The sequence below is a fragment of the Meles meles genome, chromosome 1 (genome assembly GCF_922984935.1).
Source record: "Meles meles chromosome 1, mMelMel3.1 paternal haplotype, whole genome shotgun sequence".
Taxonomy (NCBI): Eukaryota; Metazoa; Chordata; class Mammalia; order Carnivora; family Mustelidae; genus Meles; species Meles meles.
Window position 1 is genome coordinate 153,421,289 of NC_060066.1, and position 8,256 is coordinate 153,429,544.

The following is an 8,256-nucleotide window of genomic DNA, read 5'->3' on the forward strand; positions in this document are numbered from 1 at the left end:
TACACATTCATGATCTCAGGGTCCTGGGATCGAGCCCCACATTGGCCTCTTTGCTCAGTGGGGAGCCTGCTTCTCTCTCTCTCTGCCTGCTTATGATCTCTGTCTGTCAAAGAAAAAGAAAGAAAGAAAGATGACAAGATCACAGGGGAAGAGAGGAAAAAATGAAACAAGATGAAACCAGAGAGGGAGACAAACCGTAAGAGACTCCTAATCATAGGAAATAAACTGAGGGTTGTTGGAGAGGAAGTGGGTGGAGAGATGAGGTAACTGGGTGATAGACATTAAGGAGGGCATGTGACGTAATGAACACTGGGTATTATGAAAGAATTACGAATCACAGACCTGTACCTCTGAAACCAATAATACATTATGTTAATTAACTGAATTTAAATTTTAAAAATTGGAGAAAAAAAGAAAGAACCTCTGCAACTGAGCTAACATACAGGATTTAATTGATAAATAAGACTTACACAAGCCATAGATGTTACTTAGTATTAAGTTTTACCAAATAATTTCAAGGATACAATCTAGAGGTTCCAAAGAAGCAGAGAGATTTGGGAACACTAAGATTCCCCAAGGCTCCCCATGTCTTTCCTTCCCACTTGAAATTTGCAGCTCTTCCTCAGAATAGAGAAGAGCCCTAAATGAAGTTTGTGGGGTTTCTCATGGTTGGTGTTTCAGTTTTGAAGCACCTCAATTTTATATGTTACTGAGTTGTGTAGTTTATGTGACATTCTTCCAGAAGACATGCCTCATAGATCCTGATTCTGTTTACTTTAGGCCTTCTTAGATACATTCTGCTAGGGACAAATTCTCTTACTTCTAGCAAATATCATTAGTCTATTGACTTGGAGGACCAGTTGACAGATTAGATTATATCACCAGCTTTCTTTTATTTCCCCTGTGGATCTCCATTCCTTATCCCCCCCCCCCCTTTTTTTTTTAAAGATTTTATTTATTTATTTGACAGAGAGAGATCACAAGCAGACAGAGAGGCAGGCAGAGAGAGAGAGAGGGAAGCAGGCTCGCCGCCGAGCAGAGAGCCCGATGCGGGGCTCGATCCCAGGACCCTGAGATCATGACCTGAGCCGAAGGCAGCGGCTCAATCCACTGAGCCACCCAGGCACCCCATAAGAACTTTTTTTTAAAGATTTCATTTATTTATTTGTGAGAGAGAGAGAGTACATGTGCACAAGCAGGCAGAGTGGCAGACAGAGGCAGAGAGGGAAGCAGGCTCCCTGCTGAGCAAGGAGCCTGAAGCAGGACTCAATCCCAGGACCCTGGGATCATGACCTGAGCCGAAAGCAGTGGCCTAACCGACTGAGCCACCCAGGTGTCCCAAATTATGAAAACTTTTAACTGCACTGTTACATTTCTCTCAACTTGTTAAATTTTAATAGTTCCTTCATTTTTCTATTACGTTCTGATATCATGACGACTTACTTATCGCTGAGCAAGTATGAGCCACAAAGTTGCTCGATAGATCTCAGCAACATTTCAGGGACATCTTTTGACAGAAAGACTATAGTCACTTTTGATACAGCTTCAGCTCTAATAACTACTGTACTTCCAAAATAGCATGAACCTAAATATGTCGAGCTCTCTACAACAATTTAGTATGTTGTGAAATATCTGTGGTTTCTATTTAAGACAACGTCACAGGCATTGGAAATCTTACAGTGTTATTAATTGATTTGCATATGTTCATAAGGCAAAGACACATTAAATTTCAGATTCCTTAAAACTCTCAGCTCACAGTACAAATATTAAAAGCAAATCATAATTGTTAGAAACTAGCTTTTTCAGAGATGAACTTTTGCTTGAAAGTTATTCAGGAGTATGACAAAAGCACAGAAAATCATGGGACAGCTTTTAAAGAAGGCAACATAGGAGGCTCTGAATCCCCTCATCCCACAGGCATACTGAATGAACAGCTACACATAGAGCAATGTCTCTGAAGAGAAATCCAGAAACTAGCAAAGTGATGCCCACACTTCAGGTGAGCAAGAAAATACCCCATCAAAACAGGAAAGACTGGGGCGCCTGGGTGGCTCAGTGGTTTAAGCCTCTGCCTTTGGCTCAGGTCATGATCTCAGGGTCTTGGGATCAAGCCCCGCATTGGGCTCTCTGCTCAGTGGGGAGCCTGTTTCTCCCTCTCTCTCTGCCTGCCTCTCTGCCTACTTGTGACCTCTCTCTCTGTCAAATAAATAAATAAAATATTAAAAAAACAACAACAACAGGAAAGACTGAGACATACTCCATAAATCCTGCCCCTGGCACAATGCCAGACATTAGGAAGGAAGTTTTAGTTTCTCCCTGAGGAGTAATGAGTTGGAATGCCACATCCAATACCCCAACTTTTTTTTTTTTTTAAAGATTTTATCTTTTATTATTTATTTGACACAGAGAGATCACAAGTAGGCAGAGAGGCAGGCAGAGAGAGAGAGGAGGAAGCAGGGTCCCTGCGGAGCAGAGAGCCTGATGCGGGGCTCGATCCCAGGACCCTGAGATCATGACCTGAGCCGAAGGCAGCGACTTAATCCACTGAGCCACCCAGGCGCCCCCAATACCCCAACTTTTAAGACTAAGCATAGGGGTTGCAAAAAAGGCTAATCAAAAGAAAACCACACTGAGACACATTATAATTGTAAAAAAAAAATAATTAAAAAAATATATGTATATATATATAGCAGTAAATTTTTTGGCTCTAATTTTGCAAAATTTTATTTTATTCAAATAAGAATTTTATTCAAACTGCTAAGAAGAGAAACTGAAGTGTCAACCAAAATACTCTGTCTGGCAAAGATGTCCTTCAAAATTGGGGGCGCCTGGGTGGCTCAGTGGGTTAAAGCCTCTGTCTTTGGCTCAGGTCATGATCCCAGGGTCCTGGGATGGAGCCCCGCCTCGGGCTCTCTGCTTGGTGGGGAGCCTGCTTCCCCCCCCCCCCCAGCCTGCCTCTCTGCCTACTTGTGATCTCTGTCAAATAAATAAATAAAATCTTAAAAAAACAAAAAGATGTCCTTCAAAATTGAAGGAGAGGAAAAGTTTTCCAGACATGCAAAAGCTGAAGGAGTTCATCACCACGTACCAGCCTCATAAGAAATGCTAAAGTGAGTTCTTCAAGGTGAAATGAAAGGATGCTAATTAGTAACAGGTGAAAGTAGAAAACTGGTAAGGTAAATATATAGTTAAATTCAGAATAGCCTAATTTGCTCATGGTGGGTAAATGACTTACAACTTTAGAATGAAGTTTAAAACAGAAACATTAAAAATAGCTACAATAATTTGTTAATAGATACACAAGGTAAAAAGATTAAATTGTGACATCAAAAGCATAAAATGTGGAGGAGTATAGACTGTAAAAATGTAGACTGTAAAAATGAGACTGTGTGTGTGTTCAAAGTTTAGTAGTTTCTGGCTTAAAATAGACTATTATGTTAGATGCTTTACGTAAGCCTTACGGTAACCACAAAACTAAAACCTATAGTGTACACACAAAAGATAAAGAGTAAGAAATCCAAGCACACCACTCAGAAAATCATCAAATCATAAAGAGAGAAAGAAAGAAACAAAGGGATTATGAAACAACCAGAAATCTATGAACAAAATGGCAATAGTAAACCAATATTTACTGGGGTGCCTGGCTGACTCAGTTCATAGAGTGTTCAGCTCTTGATCTTGCGGTTGTAAGTTTGAGCCCCACATTGGGTGTAGAGGTTATATAAAAATAAGATCTTTTAAAAAAATCTATATCAGTAATTACTTTAAATGTAAATGGATGAAATTCTCCAGTTTAGTGGCTGATGGATTAAAAAAATAAGACACATTTCACCTTTAAGAACACACATAGGGGGCACCTGGGTGGCTCAGTGGGTTAAAGCCTCTGCCTTCAGCTCAGGTCATGATCCCAGGGTCCTGGGATCAAGCCCCGCATGGGGCTCTCTGCTCAGCAGGGAGCCTGCTTCCCCCTCTCTCTGCCTGCCTCTCCGCCCACTTGTGATCTCTCTGTCAAATAAATAAATTAAATCTTTAAAAAAAAAAAAGAACACACATAGACTGAAATTGAAAGAACAGAAAAAGATATTCCATGTGAGTGGAAACTAAAAGAAAGCAGGGGTAGCTATACTTAAATCAGACAAGAAAAAACAGGCCATTATATAATGATAAATGGGTTAATTCATCAAGAGGATATAACATTTGTAAATAATTATGCACACAGCATAGGTGCACTTAAAAATGTAAAGCAAATAAAACAGATCTGAATGGAGAAATAGCAATATAACAATAGTGGGAAAATTCAGTGTCCCAGTTTCAAGAATGGATAGATCATCCAGACAGCAAATTGATGAAGAAACATAATAAGTCTTAAATTACATGTTAGACTAGGTGGACTTAATGGATGTTTACAGAACATTCAAGAGCACATTCTTGTGCTCTTCTCAAGAGCACATTCTTCTCAAGAGCACATGGAACATTCTCCAAGGTGGATTATACATTAGGCCACAAAAGAATACTGAGTAAATTTAAGAAGATTGAAACCAAATCAAGCATTTTGTCCAAGTGGTATGAAACTAGAAATCAGTTATAAGAAAAACATGCTACTGAACAACCAATCAATCAAAGAATAAATCAAGAGAAATCGCCAGAAATATATTGAGACAAATGACAATGCAAACAGAACATACCAAAATTAGGGGATGTGGCAAAAGCAGTTGTTAAGAGATAAGTTCATGGCGATAAATACATAAATACATAAAGACAAAAGAAAATTTTTAAATAAGCAACCTAGCTTTACACCTCAAGGAATAGAAAAGAAAAAATTAAGCCCAAGTTGGTAGAAGGAGGGGAATAGCAAAGATTGAGTAGAAATAAATGGAAGAGAGACAAAAAAGATCATAGAAAAGATCAATGAAATTAAGAGCTCTTTTCATTTTATTTTATATTTAAAGATTTCCTTTATTTACTTGTCAGAGAGAGAGGAGGGAGAGGGAGAGAACACAAGCAGGGAGAGTGGCAGGCAGGGGTAGAAGCAGGCCCCCTCTGAGCAAAGAGCCTGATGAGGAACTCCATCCCAGGACCCTGAGATAATGACCTGAGTCAAAGGCAGATGCTTACATGACTGAGCCACCCAGGAGTCCCAAAAGCTGTTCTTTTTTAGAAAAGATAATCAAAATTGACAAAACTTCAGCTAGATTTACCAAATTATATATACACACACACACACACACACATATATATATATATATATATATATATATATATATATATATATGACTGGAAGTGTGGGTGTTTTGTGTGAATGTAAACTGATACAATTATATATGGAAAATCTTAAAAACTCTACCAGAATTCAGTAAAGATTCAGGATGCAAAATCAATACATGGAAGTCAGTGGTGTTTTTATACACTAACAACGCTATTGGAAAGAGAAATTAAGAAAATAAACCCATTGGGGCGCCTGGGTGGCTCAGTGGGTTAAGCCTCTGCCTTGGGCTCAGGTCATGATCTCAAGGTCCTGAGATCGAGCCCCGCATCCCGCGCTCTCCTCAGCGGGGAGCCTGCTTCCTCTTCTCTCTCTGCCTGCCTCTCTGCCTACTTGTGATCTCTCTCTCTGTCAAATAAATAAGCGCCAGGGTGGCTGCGTGGGTCCCGGTGAGAGGCTTGTTTGGGGGGCGGCTTGAGCCCCCTAAGGAAACACCTCAGGGACGATGGCGGAGGGAGATAATCTCAGCACCGACCTGCTGGCTGCAGAGACTGCAAGTCTGGAAGAGCAACTGCAGGGATGGGGAGAAGTGATGCTGATGGCTGATAAAGTCCTCAGATGGGAAAGAGCCTGGTTTCCACCTGCCATCATGGGTGTGGTTTCTTTGGTGTTTCTGACTATCTACTATCTAGATCCATCTATTCTGTCTGGTGTTTCCTGTTTGGTTATGTTTTTGTGCCTGGCTGACTACCTTGTTCCCATTCTAGCTCCTAGAATTTTTGGCTCCAATAAATGGACCACTGAGCAACTGCAAAGATTCCATGAAATTTGTAGCAATCTGGTAAAGACTCGACTTAGAACTGTGGGCTGGTGGAAATGTCTCTTTACACTGAAGGGACAAAAGCCTAAAATGTACTTCATGACCATGATCGTTTCTCTTGCTGCGGTTATTTGAGTGGGACAGCAAGTCCACAACCTGCTGCTCACTATCTGATAAGTGACTTTCTTACTGTTGCTTCCTGGATTAAATCAGCACGGAATCATTTTGAAGTACATTGGAATGGCCAAAAGGGAGATAAATAAGCTTCTCAAACAAAAAGAAAAGAAAAATGAATAATGCATCTGCTTTATTCAGTGTAATGAATGGCATATACATTGTCCTTGGGAACAGTTTCTATTATGCTGTCTGGATACTAAAATGTTACAGAAGTAGCTCTTTTCTCTCCCTCTTTCTGCCCTTAGTTTGTAGAAATTCAGACTTGCCAAGTAAGGCTTTATGTCTTCCTGTGAAGTGTAGCAGATACTTTCTCATCAGTTGGCCTTTTATGGACAACTCATTCGTGAGTACTTGTTTTGATTTTTCTCACCCAGGTTAATTGAATTCTTACTTTTAGGCAACTGCCTTTAAAATAATATAGTGGTGAACTTCACCTTTTAGTACAGTTAACTGTGACTTTGGATAATTGTTCCAGTTGATCTTTGCTTTAGCTAGATACAGGCTAGTGGTCTGTGGCTACAGGAAGCTGGTTCTACTGTCTGCTTCCACAATCTGCTTATGCTGTCTGGCTTCATGAATACAGAGACCAAGTTTACCATTTCCAATTAAGAGACCAGTTAAGATTCATTCCTCATGCTGTTTCTAAACTGTAGAAGAAGAATCCTCTGGAATAAAATGAAACCAATTCCATGCCCTAGTATATGCTGGTTTCTGCCTTGTGCAAAACTTAGTAATTTGTAAGAAACATTGATCTTTCCTCCCAAATGGGGAACAGGACAGGCTTCGAGCTCGTCCCTCCTTGCTCTTAGACTTCAAATTAGTAGATCTTCAGAAGCTTTTTTTTTTTTTCAGCAGGCTTCCAGAAACTTGTGTTTAGGATTTTTAGCATATTTTTTAAAAATATTTTATTTATTCATTTGACAGGCAGAGATCATAGGTAGGCAGAGAGACAGGCAGACAGAGAGGAAGAGAAGCAGGCTCCCCGCTGAGCAGAGAGCCCGATGCGGGGCTCAATCCCAGGACCCTGGGATCATGACCCGAGCCGAAGGCAGAGGATTTAACCCACTGAGCCACCCAGGCACCCCAAGGATTTTTAGCATATTTTTAATTTCAGATTTTCAGCTGACTGAAACTAAAGTATGTAATAGGTTAAGACTCAGGTCTATGACCTTCACTCCAACACCAGCCAATAAAGGACAGAAGTCTTCCTGTACTTAGTCAAGACTTATTTCAATAGAAAATAATCTTAGCCTACTAATTTTTCGAGACCAGACTAAGCCTTTAAAGGTAAGCCTCAAGATTCTCATTTGAAGGTAATTGCTGGCTGCTTTGGTCCCAGAGATTTGGCATAGGAGGTGGTGCACTGGTGTCTGACTTTCTTCCTTGATCTCTCTCTGAAGAATGCAAGGGCTGCTGGGGAAAGCAGACTTTTGGCGACGATAGGGGGCCTCTGGTCTACAGAGAGTTTGTAACTGCTTGGAACGTGTCTTAGAATCATTCTCCCTCTTGGTAGCTAGACATTTAGAATAGCTGAAATCTGTAGGAATGAATCTCTGAGGGCCGAAAATGTGACATTTGGGAACAGTTCTTAAACTCTGATTAACTAGCTGTAATATAGTTTTGTGAAGTTACTGCACTGATGCCGGACCTTGTGGTTTATCTGTCCCTCAATAAGTGTTTCCTCCCCTTCAATCGGACTGTAAACAGTAGCATCCATTGTAGCATATGTTTGATTTTTTTTTTAATGTTTCCTATGAAAACTACAAACTACCTTAAGTTTTACATGTGTTTCCTCACTGTAGATAAGCCTATCTTGCTCTCTGGATTTTTTGGTGTATATGTGATCTACCAATTAACTACTTTTGCAGTTTTAATCTTGTATTATTTCTTCTACTTTGTTTTGTGTAAAAGGGGAAAAATAAAAAAAGCTGGAATCCAAAATAAATAAATAAATAAATAAAACCTTGGGGCGCCTGGGTGGCTCAGTGGGTTAAAGCCTCTGCCTTCGGCTCAGGTCATGATCTCAGGGTCCTGGGATGGAGCCCCGCATCGGGCT

At 40.3% G+C, this 8,256-nt stretch overlaps 1 pseudogene; it reads left to right on the plus strand.

The window, feature by feature from the left end:
- Positions 1-5,670: 5,670 nt before the first annotated feature.
- On the plus strand, positions 5,671-6,753 carry LOC123950549 (annotated as a pseudogene).
- The last annotated feature ends 1,503 nt before the right edge of the window (positions 6,754-8,256 follow it).